The sequence below is a fragment of the Armigeres subalbatus genome, chromosome 2, assembly GCF_024139115.2.
Source record: "Armigeres subalbatus isolate Guangzhou_Male chromosome 2, GZ_Asu_2, whole genome shotgun sequence".
NCBI lineage: Eukaryota > Metazoa > Arthropoda > Insecta > Diptera > Culicidae > Armigeres > Armigeres subalbatus.
In genome coordinates this window covers 29039464-29059413 of record NC_085140.1, presented here as the reverse complement: position 1 = coordinate 29059413, position 19950 = coordinate 29039464, and the positions used below count along the sequence as shown (strand labels likewise).

At 36.0% G+C, this 19950-nt stretch overlaps 2 protein-coding genes across 7 annotated transcripts in view; one reads left to right on the top strand and one right to left on the bottom strand.

Moving 5' to 3' along the window:
• The window catches only part of LOC134218394 (obscurin), a 189780-nt gene that overhangs the window by 54610 nt on the left and 115220 nt on the right, over positions 1-19950 (bottom strand). The window contains exon 1 of one of the 6 annotated variants that reach the window (XM_062697335.1): positions 16262-16411. The exons of the other annotated variants lie outside the window; for them this stretch is intronic. The gene's annotated coding sequence lies outside the window, so the exon portion shown is untranslated. Of the gene's footprint in view, positions 1-16261; positions 16412-19950 lie in introns of those variants that run through there. 6 annotated transcript variants of the gene reach the window in all.
• The window catches only part of LOC134218395 (protein hobbit), a 153723-nt gene that overhangs the window by 79144 nt on the left and 54629 nt on the right, over positions 1-19950 (top strand). The gene's annotated exons all lie outside the window — the stretch shown is intronic.

The window sequence follows — 19950 nt, the reverse complement described above, 5'->3', positions numbered from 1 at the left end:
CTTCAGTGTTTCGTACACTGAACATGGCCTTACAGTTGAGGTCGAAATACCTATATGTAAAGATTACATCGAGGTGAAATAAAATGGAATGCTATTAAACTCGTCTTATGACAGCTCGATGAATTTCGTTCATCCCACTCAGAGTTATGATTTTTTAAGGGCAACATCATGCCAAAAACACTAATTCAATTTCAACCAAATGAGCTGAAATTTCCACCAGAAGTGTATCTTGGCATAAGAATTGTGAATACCAGTTGACCGGTCGATTTCATCACACTTTTTAAAATTTGATCAGATCTATTGCACATCATCTCAATTAGGAAACATTTTCTTATACTTACCGATAAGTATACTTGGTTTTATTGGAAAAGAATCCTGTAAACCGTAGTAAACACACACTTAATTATTAACGCTTATGGTTAACCGGACACAACTGTCGTTCCTCCAAGTGATCTCACACAAGTGCAAACTACGCACAATTTCATGTGAATTGATTCATAAAACTTATTTTTTACCAAAAATATATCAATGAATCAAGCTGCATAGTTTTATTTGTTCTCCTGCTTTGCACACATGGCATGAAAACCAAATTATTTATTTATTTAATTTTTGACCTTTTAACCGAACATTTGTCATTCAGGTCAGAAACCAAATTATTGATGAAGAATTAACGTACGAAGTCATACACAAGATGTTTCAATTTTTCGCTTCCTTAGCAACAGTTATAAGAATTGAATGATCGTTTTTCGCGCAAAACGACTTGTGTGAGAATCTTAGACTCTTACTTACAAATTGTTGAGTATCATGAGTAGGCTTCCCCTTTTAAGCTAAACATTGAAACGCTCAAACGTATTTTTCGACCATCAAATTTGGCTCAGCAATCATTCTTATCAGACGACTAGACAAGGCAGTCAGTGATTGGAAACCTCAATAATACTCTTAGGAAAAGCAATGTGTTTTCCGTTATTTCAGCTACTTATGATATGGGTCTACATTGAATCATTCCATTAAGCGTCCAGCCCATGGTAGTGTGCTATAATGCTGTGACCGGTTTGAAAGCGGTGATTTTTCGCGCAATTTTTTTACATAGGATTTGGTAATTATGCAGTTTTTCTAAACGGGTTTTGAGACTCATGATTAGAGTAATTGTCCGATTTTGGACCTCTAGCAGTGATATCTGCTTATCTATATCAAATGATACGTTTGATACAAGCGGAACCACACCATTTCATAGAAGCCTTATTTATGAAACAGAAATTCGAAATGGGTTTCAGTTGTTGATTATTCGCTTAAGGACAAGCTTTTCGGGATCCAATTTTACTCCACCTCGCGTTTTCAAGAAAAACACTTTCGACAATGAAGCAACGATCAGCTGTCATTTTTTTTCTGTGCTGGCTGCAAAGTTAAAATAAAAAGATGACAGTTATTCGTTGCTTGCAATGCGCTACGTTTCAAAGCATCCATTGTTGGTGCCTCAGAAAATGCGAGTCGAAAATTATTTGGATTCTAGACAGTTTCATCTTAAAAAGGCAACTTTTTTAAATGCAAATATTTTTTATTCTAGACATTGAAACATATTTTGGACCCCAATTGTACACAATATGGACATCCTTAATCTTTTCGTTCAAAGTCGAATTGGCTAGCATAAATGAGAACCTTCCTTCGTTTCAAATTCACAATTACGACGTGAATTTATTGTGTAAGTTCTGAGATGTTCATCGATGCAGGCGCAACGAATGTTTTTATTTATTAAAAAAAAATTATTTTTGGAAAATTCTTTTTAAATATCGCTATTTAAGCATATGAAACAAAGGACTGAATCGAAAATCTCTATAAATAAAAATGAGTTCACATTTACTTTGAGGCAATATAACTCACGAACGGATGGATCGATTAGGAAGATTCCCTCACTAATCGATACGGCTTGTATATTCTATACGCATTCATGAGTTCTGAAGAAAACCATCAGGCTCAAACTAAAGTCGATCTAGAGGGCGATGCTGCAATCAACTAAATGATTGACATTTAGGCCGAAATAAAAAGAACATGAGCAAGATCGGGCATAGGATAGGATGCGTCAAGTAGTAATAATTATAATAATTTTCTGTCATAATCGTACCGGTTGCTGATTGGTTGGAAATGACAATCGATTACTTCGATTGGCGGCGACGCGTTTTTCGTAGGGCAGAATGTTGTTAGTTTGGCCGTGTTGCTGGTTTGTAAAACTGATATTAAGAAATACACGTGAATGTTTGAGTTCGAGTTTTTGGGCATAAAATTAATTTATATTGAACTGCAAACGCCATATAAATTATTCTCAAGGGTTGTATAGATTTAAAACTGTTGATTTCAGGCATTATAATTCATCATTTTAGAACTAAAACTCTGTTTTAATGAGCGAAAACCTTCTTTCTGTTAGTCTTTCGCTTCTCTTACATAAATAATGGATGGAACGGAAAGAAAAACATCAAGTTTTGATACATGATATTTTCAAGATTTTGTACCAAACTAATTTGGCTGCACTGGCGACCACCTCGTTAGATCAACCGTCTAAAAAACAACAAGGCAGTCTCAATTGAATTGTCACATCCTTTCCTAGGATCGGGCAGATTCGGCTAGTAAGTTATAAACACATATGTTTCCAAAAAATGAATAAATTGAAACAAGCAAGAAAAAGTTTGACAACATATTTCAAGTTTTGTTGTTTATCTTTACGACAAAACAAAATATTTCACAAAAACTGCATTATTCCAACATTTAGCCTTTTTCGCCAAATCAGAACTCGATTGGTCCAGTTTTTTGGTTCCCAATTCGGGTCATCCCGAGGTTTTAAGGCATCCAATCATGGCTTGAACTAGTGAAAAGCGTAACATAGTTTGAACCATTTTGAAATCAGATGAAATTATCATCTCATTGGCAGGAAATGAACCTAAAACAGTATGAATGACATATTTAGGTATACTGGAAGTGATAGAGTTCATTTAAGCTTTCGTACATATTGTTTAAGTATTCAAATTGAGCGATTCAAAAACGTCCGGAATTTGCGCTAACTTTCCCCCACCAGTGAAACAATTTAAAAAAGCTTGCATTTCATGACACAGGAGTGAGATCAATATATTAAACGATAGCCATTTTTATCTGTAATCGATTGACGTCATCGTACAATTCAAGACAAAAATTATAAAACGACTTATCTGCTTTTGTAAACGAAGATTCAAACGACGATTTCACGAATCTGATAGCTCGCCCACGCAAACCAACACCATCAACAGGTAGCGGAAACCTTCACCTACCTATTGATGGTGTTGGTTTGCGTGGGAATTCTATCAGATTCGTCAAATCGTCGTTTGAATCTTTGTTTACAAAAGCAGATAAGTCGTTTTGAAAATTTTGTCTTGAATTGAGAAACGGTTTTAAATAGTTAAAATAGTAACATTTATACAAGGTAAAAACGGATCATGGTTTGAACTAAAATGTACCGTGGTTTGAACTTGTAAATGCATGTTCTGCTGCTGTCCGCTAGGAGCGCTACATGTGTCTAGCTGGAGATTTTTTTTCGATAATTTAGACGATTTTCACACGGTAATAGTTACTAATCTAATGCGAGAAGATTAATAGTAAAACAAATTTACTTTTTAGCGTTTCATGATAGAGCTAGTTTTGGAGGAAAACGCTTGCGTTCTACGGAAATAAGTTACGCCCAAATCGCAAATCAGTCCCGAAATAATCATTTTTTAACAAATAAACAAGTCTTGATTTGAATCTTGGCAGATTAATACTTCGAATGGATCTATTCTCAAATAAATACTTTTATTAGTTTCAGTAGTAACAGTTTAAATGTTACAACTTATTTTCGATACAGTACTTAGTCTAACAAATGTAGAACAATCTTATTTAGTCAGTGACGCTATTTGCAGTGGCATTGATTTTAGTTCAGAAATTATGAAAATATTCCCAGGAGGGTCCAAAATATGTGGGAGTCAAAATCAAGTTAATAACCCTATATAACACATTTATTATCGCACAATTCATTTTACTTCCTAAATTCCAAAAAGCAAGAAAAAAATGAGTACATTTTCAGTCTGTTAATCCGTCGCTTACCAAGTTGCTAGTCGGACACACAGGAAGTCAAACAAAGATTTGCTTGGCATTATTACCTAAACTTCAGTATGTGTTGATAGTTTTGAGTATTATTTTAACCGTGAACCGTGGTAAAAATATGCTCCCCAATGAGAATCGAGAACGAAGCATTTTCTCACTCTCGGTGGGGCTGCCTATACGATTCTTTTTTTTCGCACTTGTCTGCATGTTTGATAAGCTTGTTTTCATGAATTGCTATGATTTGAAGAGAGTTCGGAACTTTTTTAAAGAAAATATATATTTTTATTGGCATTCACACTTTTTGCATGATATTTTAAATCCTGTTTTTTCTTTCGTTCATTCTGTCCCTTTTAAATTGTCAATCTTTTTTATTGTTGCTTCTTGTTCAAGTTCATTGTAATTGCGATTGTTGTGAATTTGACGTTTAGTAATTTCAAATTTATTTTCCTACACAATTTTAGGCATTATAATCTAAATAGATTTAAATGACAGTATGAAACAGTTGTAAAACTGTTGTTGAACTTTGAATGTTCATTTTTCACAACACTTTTGGCTATGTGTTTCCAGAAACGTTTCACTTTGCATCAATAAACTCAATTTCAGAAAGTATTAATTATTTGTCAAATATCGCTGCTTCTAATGAGTTTTCGTACAAAATATTTCACACTGCTAATTTAGGACAAGCCGACAACCATCAACGCCATTACCATCGTGCCTGTCGATATTCTTTGAAGCGTTTGGTTGAATGCAAACATACTAAAATTAGACTTTATCCGTCGATAATGAAGCTGAAATTTTCCGCGTTCGTGTGCCCGCGGTCTTGGCGCTTGTAGTAGTGGTTCAATATTGTCGGGATTGAAGCCGGGTAGCATGAATTCATGTTGGTTTTAGCCTGTGGTAGCGGTTATGGTTTAGAAAATTAGCGATGCCGCTGACCGACAACAGCATATGGATGAGGAAACGGTTTGGTGGCTGAGAATTAGCCGGGATTTTTCAGCATCAATATACCGTTAGCGAAAGTTAATTTGACAGTTTTATGACAGTACTGCGTAATGGTTCGTGATGTCAGTATTATGAAATTGAATACAACATTCTCGAAAACTCTCAGAGATCGTGCAAGCATCGACTAAGCAAGATCTTCAATCAAAGTCGCATGATTTAAATATTTTGAGCATTTTTTTTCACCACTTCAAAAACATACCATGCACGTATATGCCAAAAATTGTGGTTTAATATTGTAGAATGTGGGTCATAGTTCATCTTTCAACTATGAGCCTACTCGGTACCATGTATCTTCAGATTTATTTCTGTGCCGCATGGTATCGCAGCGTGGGAGATTGACGGTCAAGTGTGACACCTACCCACCTACTAACAACGTTTCACGTCTACCATGGCCACGCCAAGCGCCTACCTACAGTCAACATGGAGGCGGATGGTCGTTGGTGTCGTCGTCTGTTGGAAGGTGTGAAAAATTCCCGACATCATCAAGGTGATGCTTTTCTCAGATCACTCTCTTCGTCGCGTCGCGTCATGTTGAATGTGTGAACGATGGTAGGAAAACAAAAATTTGTATTCCTACGAACTGGAATCGGCCCAAGTTTAACGTGATTCGTCAGCCTCGGGAGGGAAGGGAAATTATAGAAATTTTGTGTGCTTGAACTGTGCTGGTGATAGATGATATCGACTAACTTCGTGTGCACCGTCGATAGTGAAATTAATTTGTTTTTGTTTGCTAGCGCTAGTCATCTGTTCACATTTGAATTGAATATTTAATGGCCGTGATCGGGGTGTATTATGTGCACATTATTGGTACTCTTAATACATTTCAAAGTTGTGCTATTTTTTGTATCCAAATAATATGAAACAGTTTGGAAAACAGTTTCAAAGGGTGATGTTTGCTTTATGATGATTCACGCCTGTAATAAAACTATATGCGTTGAGCGTAATACTTGGTTGAACGATTTTGTTTGATTTCAACTTCGCTTTTTCCAATTCTCTACTTGGCTTCTTACTTCGTCTAACACTACAATAATTTGGTATCATACAAAAATTTGTGTCGGAAGGATCATAATTTACTCCAATATTAAGCTTTTTTATTGAAGTTCTGTAGACCCATATACCAATCCTACTCAACTCGACAAAATGAGAAAATACTTGTCTGTATGTATATGGGAATGAAATTTTGTCGAATAGCGTTTAGTCAAATGACATTTAGTCGAAAGGACATTTGATAGAAGGGACATTTAGTCGAATGGACATTTAGTCGGTAATAGGTAATTATTCAAATGGATAATTCGTCAATAGATTTTTGGTTAAAATTGAATAAATAATCCATCAGATACATTGGTGGATTATAGAAAAAATGAAAACCTACAGAAATAGCAAAATATTAGGTGAAATACCCTGTATTCTATTTTTCAGCACATGCTCAAAAACCAATGATATCAATGTTATTTTGTCAATACTTCATCGTAGTCGGCTTTGGCTTCGATATTCAGTCGAATGACATTTCGTCGAAAGGACGTAAGGTTTTCTTATTCTTTACATTGATACATTGATTATGGTTGGAAAACAATTTTATACTGAACTAATTATTGTATAAATATTGAGTGAAAGAAAACTCAATATTTATAAAATAATTAGTTCAGTATAAAATTGTTTTCCAACCATAATTCATTAATTATTGGCCGAAATTTTAATTTTGACCATATGACCTAATGTCTATTCGACGTCATGTCATGCTCTCGGAACATTCACCGTTTTCGTATTATCTATTCTTTTTATAAACCCATCGTTCTTTCAGAAACACCACAATAAATCATTTATTTTTGACTAAAAGTTCTTTTTTTCTTTAAATATTCATTTGATGGAAAAACATTAGACTAAATGTACCAAGATTTTATTAATTCGAAAATTTGCTGTATTTGCAAATGTACGAAGATTCTTTATTCTAAAATCTGATTTCGATTCGACCAAATTTCCATTCGACGTAGTGTCCTTTCGACCAAATGTCCTACTTCTCAAGAGGATTAAAAATTCATTTTCGACTAAATGTCCCTTCGACTAAACGTCTATTCGACCTCGACGTAGTGTCCTTGCGACCAAATGCCATTCGACTAAATGGTATATATTCGTATGTGTGTGCACGAAAGTTAAAAGAAATATAGAGAAATTTATAGAATTAAAGAAAAGAAATAGTTAATCAGTTCAATGCGTGTTTTTTCGGAGTAGCTATCGAGCAAGCGTTGTGCAGTGCGTGTTTTGTGACTAATTCGATATCCTAACTACTTCGTGACTACTAACACGAAGTAGTTAGGATATGGAATTAGTCTTCGGGAAAATACCTAAGACATGTGTTGATTTTCCGTTTTTGTATCATCATGAATATGGCGTCGTTCAAATGAAATAATTAGTCGCTTAACAAGGCGATTTCCAATATATTTCCTTCCTAACTAACATACTATCCCTTTCCAGTGCGCTCATGGAGATGCAGAGGTGTCGAACTAATTTTCCTCCCCTTATCCAAATTGACTGTGAGGACGTGGCCGGCATCGTTATTGGTCTTGAATTAAAGAAACTCCGAAGCATGTACAGTGAGAATAGCTTTCTAGTCCCGAGAAAACTATTCAATTGGTCAGCTGTGCATTATTTGTTGTTTCTCGGCCAATCACGACTGGCAACTACGATGGGTACAGTTAATAAAGCTAAGCTAAGCTAAAATTTGTTTCATCACTTTCCAAAAAGGCTGCGAAACTTGGTTGTGGGGACCTTTATTGGTTCGGTTATGCACCCTTGTTTTATTGACAAATAGTTCAATATCGCTGTAGTTATCAACTAATTCATCTTGAGGACATTTTTAGGCTGTTTTTTAAAATTATTTTGACATATTTGATTGGAATATTAAAGTTTTTGTCTTTTTTTGTTTATTTAGGCATGTCTAGCCATTATATACATACACACTTTCTGCAACTAAGCATAGACCGATTTACGTGCAACAAATTGCAATCAAAGACAACCCAACAAACATTCACTAGTTTAACTAACATCAGTGTGATGATTCAGTTCAGCACTGTGTTGAATTATGTCTGTATTATTTTTTATCACAACTTTTTTTTTTTTATTCATTTCTTTATTTGGTAGGCACTCTGTGTTTCTTAACCGCTACTGTGCCGTCATCTACTGTGGTATTCTGCTGTACAGAATCCACACAGAATCTATTTTTAGACATTCGTTGTTGTTATCATTGCCGGGTCCATCTCATCGTGAGTCCATTGTGTCCTTTTGTCCGTATCGTGTATCCAATTGCTCGTTGCATTGTTCGGTTGCCGCTTATCCGGGTACGTTGGAGGTATGCCTCCGAGAAGAACAATTTGTCAGTCGTCATCGGGCAGCCCGTGTCGGTGAGACGCGCACCCCAAAACGCCACCGTTTAGGCTGCACCTCAGGCGACTGACAAGGGCTTGGTGGGGGTTTTATCACAACTTCTGTTCAGGCTTTGTTCACACAATTTTGGAGAAGTTATACAGCTACAACATCTCATTTTGAAAAACAACTTTATTACCTGATTCGTTAAACCTTTAATAAGCATTTTACTTAGCCTTAATTCAGCTACATGTAAATTCTTCGAAAATAATAACGCATTGAGAAGTAACATGATCAAGATCTCCATTGAACGTATTGCAATTGCTATTTTCATATAATCATTTTAAAATTTACATAAATCGGGTCTCGAACTGCTGACATTTGATCATCCGCCGGTAACGTTGCCATCATCGCCATCCTTGATTTGTAAGTTATGGCTTACTCAATGCAAAACATAAATAATCGTATGGCTGAATACGAATCATTATTGGACTCTTAATCAACAAGTCAATCTGTCAAACTACAGTTTGTTAATAACTGTACAAGATTTTTATTTCAACCATTGTTCAGCCAGTCATGACCATTCAACACTGGGAAAAAATATAAGAAAATAATGTCAAAACGATAAAATAAAATTCGTCTCCAATGATGGGGTTTATGAAAATTTAATGAATTTATGTTCGACCTTTCTCGGGTACTCTGAATAACCGGTTGCAATATTATTCTGCCATCAATACCACACATGCAGCGAGTAAATAAAAACATATCGACATTTATTTACATATAAAAAACAACTAGTACATAGGAAATCTGTAACAGACATGCAATATGGTCGATTTTTTTTAATGAATTTGTTTGTGTTCGTTTCCTTTTCTACTTTACAACAACTGCATGAATTTTCTTCATTGCACCAGCAATTTTGTTCGTTTTAATCTCCAACAGCTTTATCCTAGCTCAGGAATAAATTAAGTATCAAGAAACAATTATGCATTGCCCCACGAATATAAAAAGCCTGAGTGTTCTTGACAATGAATCCAACAATGTCTTGAAAATAAATTATTATTTTCCTATTCAAATATCATCAATTCAAGCCATCACGATTTTCTTTCAAACGGAAAAAGCATAAACTATTATCATATTTTCTCCCACTGTGCGATAGATCCGGTAAAGGTGAAATCCAATGGTTAAGAAGGACAACGGTTAAGAAGGTTGTCTAATTCTTGCTTATTAATCTACTCTTCAAACTCAATCCGACCACCCTTTTGAAGCATCACATCATAGTCGAACAGAGAATTTTGAAAATCATTAGTTCAGCACATTGTGCTGAAATGTGATAAAACTAAAACGTTAATTCGACCTCAAATGAAGGTGGTAAACAAATACAAATAATAGGCCAAGTCGAATATTCGTTGGATCAAATGCTGACATGAAATCTGTCTAGCGAATTATTCAGCATCCATTTTATTCAGCTATGAAGATTACAAATAAACAATAATTCGACTTAGATGCTTATTTGTAGCTTGTCGTTGTTTGTTGGGAAGCCAGTCTCTAGCTTGATGTCTTTTTAATAAAAACTACAAAAAAGTTGCATTCGATCGGACATTTGGTCCCATTGTATGTTATTGAAATTTGGACTGTACGGTCATTGCCTTCTGAAGTTTGGCAGCGATGTTTATGAATTCAGTAAATGTATATTAATGAAACAAATGAAAAATAACTACCTAAAGTGCTATTTTAGACCTTTCGTATGTGATTGTTTTCATAATCTTCTTACAGTATGGCCTATTAAAAAAATGCAAAAGTTTTTATAATATATGTTTTTGTACATTAATCGAGACCGTGAAGAGACAACTATAGCAACTATAGCAAAGAGCATCTATACCGCGTTAATAACACACGAAAGTTTTATGAGAAGTTGAACTGTTCACGTAAGGGCCACGTGCCACAGCATGATATGTGTAAGGACATAAACGGGAACTTTCTTAAGAACAAGCGAGGGGTGATCCAAAAGTGGCGGCAGCACTACGAAGAACGGTATGGTGATGAACCTGGGAGTATGCTCACAGGACATAATTTTACCGGTTCCGGATCTCCAGGAAATCTAGGAGAAGATTGGCCGACTGAAGATCAACAAAGCCCCTGGGGTTGACGAACTACCAGGAGAGCTATTTAAACACCGTGGCGAGGTACTGGCTAGAGCACTGCACTGGGTCATAACCAAGATTTGGGAGGAAAAGTTTTGCCGCAAAAGTGGATTGAAGATGTCGTGTGTCGCATCTACAAAAAGGGCGATAAACTGGATTGTAGCAACTACCGCGCAATCACATTGCTGAACGCCGCCTACAAGGTACTCTCCCAAATTTTATGCCGTCGACTAGCACCAATTACAAGGGAGTTCGTGGGGCAGTACCAGGTATTGAAGGTAGAGGTGTGCGCCGCCGCCGACATTTTTGCATCGGCGCGCCGCCGTTTAAAATTTGTCACGCCGCTGATCTATAATTTTCCACGCCGATTCAAAATTTTAGTGGAAACTCCAAAGATTTAGTGCAATTTCCGCATCATTTTTTGATAGATCTTTACAACATCACGTTGAAACTCCAGAAAATTTTTCGTGAAGATTCCATGAAAATTCCATACAATATCTTGTTAAATGTTGAAAAGCTCTCCGTAAATACTAAGCGTGAAAATTGCGAAGAGTTCCCGTTGAAATTCAAAATAAAATCTAATTTAAATTGAATTTTTGAACAGAAAAGAGTCGTTCGGCAGAAAGCCACAAGACTGAAAGTTGTTTTGCCGAATATGTCGTTTAACCGAAAAGACTATTTGGTAGAAACCTATCCGAGCAAATCTTTAGAGCAAATCGATAACTTGTTTTAATGTTGTGAAATCATCGATTATGTGTACTGGATTTGATATCTTTTTGGTCGTTTCAACGGTTAAAATAACAAAACGTAATAGCAGAGATATCTTACTGTGACATCCAATCAAAAACTATTCCTGCTGCCGATGAGAGCAAATCGAAAACTAATTTTGATATTGTTTTCCAATATCAAAATAAGTACGCTTCTTGATGTCATATCATTCAATTTAGTAATTTACAGCAAAATGTGATCAAAATATGTAATCAACCATGATGATTTATTTGAAAACAAATTATGAATCAATTTGATGTCAAAATCAAAATATGTTTTCTATATGATCTCATTATGTTTTCAGACTTTGCTAGGATATCTAACGTAAAGTTAGTTGGCCCAGAATGTCATATGGTCGACCAATTCCTTTGGCTGAAAAAATCGTGAATATGTCCTTCGGTCGAAATAGTCGTTTGGTCGAAAGGGCCATTTGGCCGAAATGGACATACGGTTGAAAGTGTCGTTTGGCTGAGTTGATCATCTTCTCTATATATAAAATTTAATTTACATTTCCTTTAAGGCAGTATAACACATGAACGAATGGACCGATTTGCAGGATTTCCTCACTAATCGATTCGTCTTGGGATCAGCTGTGTTTATATAAATGAAAAGATAGAACTTTTCGCTGGGAAAGTTGAACAAATGTAAAAATAATACGTTTCTATGAGTTCTGAAGAAAACCATCAAGCTCGAACTGAAATCGATCTAGAGGGCTACGCTGCCATCCACTACACTGCTAAAAAAGTTTACACACAAAAGACTTTGAAGTATGTTCTTTTGACTATAAAGTATTCAATTATGACTTCAAAGTACGCTCTTTCGTGGGAGAATGGGACAAAAAGGAATAAATATTATGCACAATTATGACTTATCTTATATTCACAAATGATTAACATTTATACATAAAAACAGGAAAAGTGTGTAAAACTTATTCTTTTTATGCATCAAATTTTACTCCTTTTGTGGGTAGTCCCATTCTCCCGGAAAAGAGTGTTTGACTAGTTTTGGATATTTTCAAGACAATGACGGGAGAATCTTTTGAATTTCGCCTCAAAATTTTTATGAAAGATTTCCAGTTTTTCCAGACTATTCATTTGAAAATTATTTTCAGATTTTCCACGGGAACTACTTTCAAGTTTCGAGAACAAATTCCAAATACCAAGAGGAGCTCTTTGGATTTACCAAGGAAAATTGTATGAGATTTACATGAGAATCCTTTCAGAGTTTTCACAGGAAGTTGTTCCAAATTTCTACAAGAAAATATTCGGAATATCCACGGAAAGTTCCTTTCAAGTTTCTGTTGAGTAATCTTTGAAATTCACACAGAAAATTGTGCCTGGTAAAAGAGATTTTTTAACGTTGACTTCCCCCATCTAGATTAATTAAAACGGTTAGTTTTTTTTTATCCTTTACTAGACTGATTTTTTGGCAGGGAGAGGTTTATCACTAAACGGCTTGTTTGGCATAGCCAACTTTAAAACATCGGGAAAATGCTCGGAATTTTTGAGGCTTTTTTTATTTCTTCAGAAATTTTTTATTTCTCGTACTGAGCGGGTAAAATGGTCAAAAATAGCCGTTTGTTTGGCGAAATGGTCTTTTTGTCAATTGACCATTGAACAAGATTCCGTGGCCTCTCTATTTTTAAGTCGATACTGGCCTTTAGGCCAAAAGATATACAACCAGGTAACATTTCGCAAAACTAAACGTTTAACGGAAACTATTATCAGGGCAAAACTGGTTTGACCGAAAATGTAGTTTGGCCGAAAGCAATGTACAGCCAGGAGGAAAATTTGGCCGGACAAAGTTTACAAAGTTGTTTAATCTAACAGGTCATTTGGCTGAATATGCTGTTCGGATGAAAAGGTCATTTGACCGAATATAGATCATATGACCAAAAATGCCGTTTGGTAAACATTGTCATTTGGCCTAAAAATGTATTCCAATTATTATGGATTTATTATGGATTAAATTACCCGTTCGGTTATTGACATTTGGCCTAAACGATGTTTTCGGACAAATGATCCATTCTGTCAATCGACCATTTCGGCCAAACAGCATTTATGGGCCGACGACCTATTCGGCCAAACAACCTGTTAGGGAAAACGTCTTTTTCAGCCAAATTACCAGTTTGGCCAATGGAATTTCTTATGGACAATACACTAGTCGTTAGATAACTGCAACATGTTTTCTCTTCAGTTAGCGAATGTCGTTCGATAACTGCGACGCATTCTAGACGGCAAACAATTGTCAGACGACGTCAAAATAGAAGTGCACCTGATTGTTCAGCGAATTGATCGCCACGCCGATTCACGCCGCTGCCGCCGACCAAAATTCTGACAAACACCGCCGCCGACGAATATCGGACCGGCGCACACCTCTAATTGAAGGGACAATCGACTCATGGAAATATCGAGATGTTGAATAGAAAGTATTTGGATAGCTCTTTGCAGGGACCATCACAGTAACCCAGAACATATTTTTCAGTATGGAATAATTTGCTTTGCTGAATAATATAGAACATCGACTCATGGAGGTTTGACAGTAATGTTATTCGTCTATTGGCATACAAATGTCGACATAATATCAACTGGGGATAGAGTTGTGGATAAAAAGCAAAAAAGTGCTCACTGTCACTGAGTGATTTTATTCGATTTTTTCCCCTAGATTTTTAAATTCGATTTTTTATAATTTGATTTGTAATTTTAAAATTTCATGTCTGACCGAAAGTGATAGCAACCATTGTTGGAATCCAAAATAATACAAAAATCAGTTTACTAAACGATCATTGAATGGTGTATCGAACCAAAAAAGTTGTTGTTGCCTTGGCGCATTACGAGAAAGGTATTATAACTATTATGTGTATTAGGAAAAAAACTAAAAAAATATTGAACTGTTAAACTTTCGAAAGTTTAACCACAAATATTTCAGTGATCCGTTTTGACAGTTTCTCAGAAACCCCTATTAAAAATTCACAAGTTTTCAAGCATATACAAAATTTGAATTGTATATTTTCTCGCGGTCGCGACTTACTGAAATTCAATCTACTGTGCACACGCATTTACAAAATGTAGTTAACAACATACGACGCTTGTTGTTTGAATATTCATTTTTGAAATGAACTTGTAGTTTATCTGAAACATTTCAGACATCAAAGTATATGCAAAGGGCGTGAGGAAAATAGTCTAACAAATTCTTAATTTGATCTAAGAATTAGTATTAGGAAATTGTTGAAAGCTTTTAGTGGAATGTATTCATTTGTCATAAGAGGAGTTTGTACTATCCCATTTAATTCCACCACTTTTTTGTCGCGTATTTGACTCGACTTCGACAAACTTGTCTTATAAGTCATTATGTTATGGCAATTGCTATTCAAATTATTGTTTACCTTTTTTGGTTTACGTATTCTTTTTCAACTTTCCAATGCGTTTTTATAATGTTCAAAAATGTTCAAAAAGAGGAACGTTCTGAGCGAATGGGATTTATTCTAACATTTTTACTATACGTAATAAACCTTTCAGAAATTTTCCAGGAATCACAATGAAATGCTCATCAAATTATTCTTCCCTATGCAGCAAAGAAATAGGCGCAGATCGGGTGAAGTAGGCGTACGATTTACGAGGCAACTCATTTGCCGCTCATTCACTCACCTACTTTTTTCCTGCGACTTTTTTTTACGGATGAATGGCATGGTAGGCGGTGTGAAATTGGGATCACATTTTTGGACCAGATCCATGAACTTGGAAAATATCAAATCAAGTGCATCACCGTCGCGCCGGTGTGTCGCATTTCGTGCTTGCGTGACTTTTGATCCCACCTGTTTCTGTGGTGGATGCTAGCGAGCGGGTCGAGCAACGAAAGGTGACTGCGCTCAATGGGGGAATTCAGGTGTAAACAATCCCGACATGCGTCGAATGTTGTTTGTTTGGGATAAACAAGCGGTCATCGCTGCAGTTTTGTGAAATCGATCTTCCATGATCGAAACCGCTGCCGACCCGAGTTGTGTCCTTGAACGCGATGAGAGAATTCTGGGCGGATTTGAACCAATTTTACAAAAAAAAAACGTTTACTTCGCAAAAACAGGCGGACCTCGATAGCCTGACGAGAAAGACTGTTATATAAATATAAAATCACTGACGTTTATGAGCCGAATGGATGATGATCATGATCGTGAGTTTGTACGGAAACTTGTGCGAAACGCTTCGGCTATTTTCCTCTGCGCGGAGATTGAGGGCGGTTATGGAAATTGTATCGTGGGTGGGTGAGTTTGCTGGATTAGGTTTGTGTTTATGTTGGTGTATGGGAGATTTATTGGTTCTGAGGATTTTGCATCCGGCGTATTCCACGTAGGAGTTGAAAGATTTTCAAACAGTCAATGTATGTGTTCATATTAGCATTCTGGAATTTGAATAGTTCGCCTGCAAACCTCTTAAGGATGATCCTGTAATGAACTCGAAATAACACTTTGCAATATTCGAACTTGATCCTGTTAAAGTTGACAAGTAGAAAACGTGGGACTTGCGGAGGAAATCTGCGATGAACGAACAAAATGATAAATTTTCTCTGTGTCTTAGTACGCTCTTTGCACAGATAAATTCCACTGGCTGGTTGATTATATAACACTCTTGCGTTTTTCTGGCCTTTCTCGAAAAAAGCGACACTTGCGACAAATAGATCTGTCGTCCCAGTTTTTGTCAGGAGGCACTTTTAGTCTCATCAACCACCAATAGACTAAATTTCATGTCACTGTTGTTAGCAAGGCTCTCTCCAAATAATGGCACAAATCACTATCAGTAGGAAAAACTGTAAATTTCTGCAAATTTTCTCGAGAAAAATCACTCACTGAAAAAAAATCACCCCCTCTTTTCCCGTTCCCGCCACTTACACACCTCTCTTCCACAAACGGCACACACGGTCACTTGGTTCGGTACACGGGAAGGTTCGTTTGCGCGCGATCTTACCACCAGAAACTATGAACAACGACTAACCGAGATCGGGGCGGACGTTTCTAAAATTACTCGATCCTCCACAGCTGCTTGGTACGGGATGGATTGCGTGGCCGCATTGGTCGGAGTGACCACACGGCGAGTGTGACACTCAGGAAGAAGCGCTCACGAGATGGAAATTTTTCTGGGTGGAAAACCGCTCTCGGAAGTTTTCCCAACACCGGCGGCGAGGAGGCTGAGTTCCGGGACGGTATTTGCTTGGTTCATTTTATGAACAGGTGACGCACTTTTGTTTGTTAATAATTTGGTACAGCCCAGAACAGGCGGTTGGTCCATCATCAGGTGGTAGAATTCATAAAAAATCCTCTGGATTCATTTGAATTTAAGTTCAAAGATTCTTCTGATAGAAACATTTCTTGAACAGACGATCATGCTGCGCGATGGAAACAAAGGGGTTTAGTTAATCAAAAGATCAGCAATTTAGGTTTTACAGTCAAAAATTTGTGGGTAGAAATATATTTTTATATTTTTACAAATCTTTCATTACTCTAAAAACTAAACAAAATATACAATCAAATTGAACATTATTATTGTTAAGAGCCGTAAAATTGAGATTACCAGCATTAAAATAACAGCTGGATTCTAATAAAAATAAACCATTCCGATGGTTTGCTTTTTTTCTGAGCTGCTGTCCTGCTGCTACTGGAAGTATGCACTTTCCGAAAATGTTACTGCGCGTGTCTCCATTTTCCATATTTTATTTTTAACGATCAGTTGCCCACCCGCTGCAAATAAAAACCGCCATAATTCAGCCTTCACTTGAGCACCAGTGTCACGATCATGTGGCGCGAAAATCGTATTTCGGCTCATTTCATCATTTGACGCGCCAATTTTACGACCATTTTCAGCACTGACCTCAAACCAAAAGACACGTAAATTTTCCCTTCCCAACCCTATTACATGGTGGGGGCGGTTGATACTGGTTGACATCGTAAGTCTCTAGCAGCGTGTATGTAATATTCACATTGTGCTGTTCCGTTGTGTAAAGGCCGGTCAACAGATTTGCAAAGATGAAAAAGAAAATAATTTCCCGATATGCATTGAGGAGGATGGCTAAAATTAGACCACTCACTCGTTGGGTAAACTTGATCCTTTCCTTTGAATAAAGCCAAAGAGAAAGATTTAAAAAGTTGATACAAATTTGTTTTTGCATTGAAATACAAAGAAAGTTTGTGGATGGAATTCAAATCAATTGATATTAAATTCAAAATATTAGCAGTTCTAGCGTTGGTCTCAAGAAAGGCGTGTGGGCTATAAGGCGTATTGTTTTGCAATCCGGAGATAAGATATTCGATTCTCGGTTCAGTCTTACGAAAAAGAACCGAATTCATGGAGTGGCAGATACCGATTGCTTCTAATTAGTAACTGTGGAAGTTATTAAGAACATTAAGTTGAAAGTCAGTCAAGTTTCTGAGCCAGAGCGAAACAAAATGGTGAACCATTTTCCATATTTTAAATGATGTTCTAAATAATGCTTAAAAACACGATATCTACTTATATTGAAGGATTTTATTAGATATTGTAAGAATAGTTGTTATTTTGCGGAAGGCCATAACTCCGGTCCGGTGTATAAGCTTCACAAGTTTGAAATGTTCTGGACCTGTCTATGTACCATCGAAACGGGGAAAATTACAAAAATGTCGGAACAGATAATTTCCTCATGCCACGATAAATAGTGAGTTTATTGTTTGCTATCGAATTTCAGCCGTTCAGTGTTCCTACTTTCTTCACGAGAAATCCATTCTGGCGCCAAAACAAGTTGATTGAATTTGTCGCCAGTCACGTAGTTGAGTGGACGTTCGTTTCTGTGTCACTCGAATGTGTTGTTGTGAGTGCGATCTGTGAGTGGAAATAGATCGCAGTGAACTTTTGAGAGAGCGAGATCAACAGGTGAAACTTTCATATTTTGAGTGATTTGATTGTTGTTAGTATTGTGCAGTGTTGCCGATTATAAATATGTAACCACGTTTTAATCTTTGTCCCATTTACACTTGTTTTTTTTAATCAAAAATGTAGAAATACGCCACAGTTCGAAATGTGTCACGCTGCTGATCTATAATTTATTACACCTTGACCCATTTTTCAGGAGTCCTGAAAACAAATCAAACTTCAAATAACTGCAATTTTAGAAAAAAAAAAGAATTGATTCAAATTGTGTAGGAATAATGATTTTGAATATGGAACATGCATTTTCTCAGAAAGTCGTTGCAAATTTATTTAGAATAAAAAAAGACAGAATCACCGTCTTCGACACGAGGTCACACAGACTGAACACTTAACATCTAGCATGAGAACACGGACAGGACATATACATAACACCCAGTGGACCAGTGTAGAACTTTTCGCTTTACGAAAAGTTGTTTCCTTACAGGAGCGGGAATCGAACTCACACTCCACAGCGCATGCGTTTAGACGATTAATGTCGCTAACCGCACGGCCACGAAGCCCCAGATTAGAACCATGAGTAGATCGTGGAATCATAAAGTTTGCCGTAGTGCATGGTTGCTGAAATAAAATCTAATATGTTCTTGCTGAAGTTAGTTATTAAGCATAAGTTTGAAAAAACGAAAAGAATTTCTCATGAATTCTATAATAAAAATTCCTGTTGAAATATTGCCAAAAAAAAGAAGAAAATTCGTAGGGAAATGTTGTGATAGTTCATTAGAAGATTTTTTTCTTGATAAATCACAAGATTTTCCTTTGTTAGATAAATCAAAAGATTGTCGTTTGGAAAACCAGAAATTTTCCTTAGGAAAATCAGTAGATTTTTCCTTAGGCACTTCTGATTGGGAGAATTATAAAATTTTCTTTTGAAGAATCGGAACATTTTACCTTGCGGAATCAAAATATTTTCTTTTGGTAAATCAGCAAATTCTTCTTTGAAAAATCAGAAGATTTTCCTCTGGAAAGGCAGATTATTTTTTTTGATTTTTTTTTTAAATCGTTGGATTTTTGTTTGGAAAATCAGGAGATTTTCCCTTGGAGAATAATAAGATTTTCTTCTGTAGAATAAAAAGATTTTTCTTGGAAAATCAAAAGACTTTTCTTTGGATAATAAGAAAATTTTCCATGCCTAATCAAAAGATTTTCCTTCGGAGAATTCCCTTAGAGTCAACATATTTCTTAATTGTTTCAAGTTTATTCATGTAGACAATTGTCGGATGAATTATAATAAATAATAATAATAATAATAATAATAATAAAATCAGGAGATTTTGCTTTGCAGAATCGGAAGATTTTTCTGAGAGAATTAAAAGATGAAAAATCGGAAAATTCTCCTTTTGGAAATCAGAAAATTTTCCTTTAAAGAAACAGAATGTTATCTTCTGGAGATTTTCCTTTGAAGAATCAGTAGATTTTTCTTCGGCAGATCAGCAGTTTTTTTTGGGAAATATTTTTTTATAATCAGAAAAAAATTCATTAGAACATCATTTTTTGAAAATCTGCAGATTTTTCTTGAGAGAATCATAAGCTTTTCCTTTGGAGAATCGGAAGATTTTCCTTTGGAGAATCCAAAGGGTTTTCTTTGGAGAATTCGAAGATTTTCCTTATAAGAATGCAAAAATTTTTAT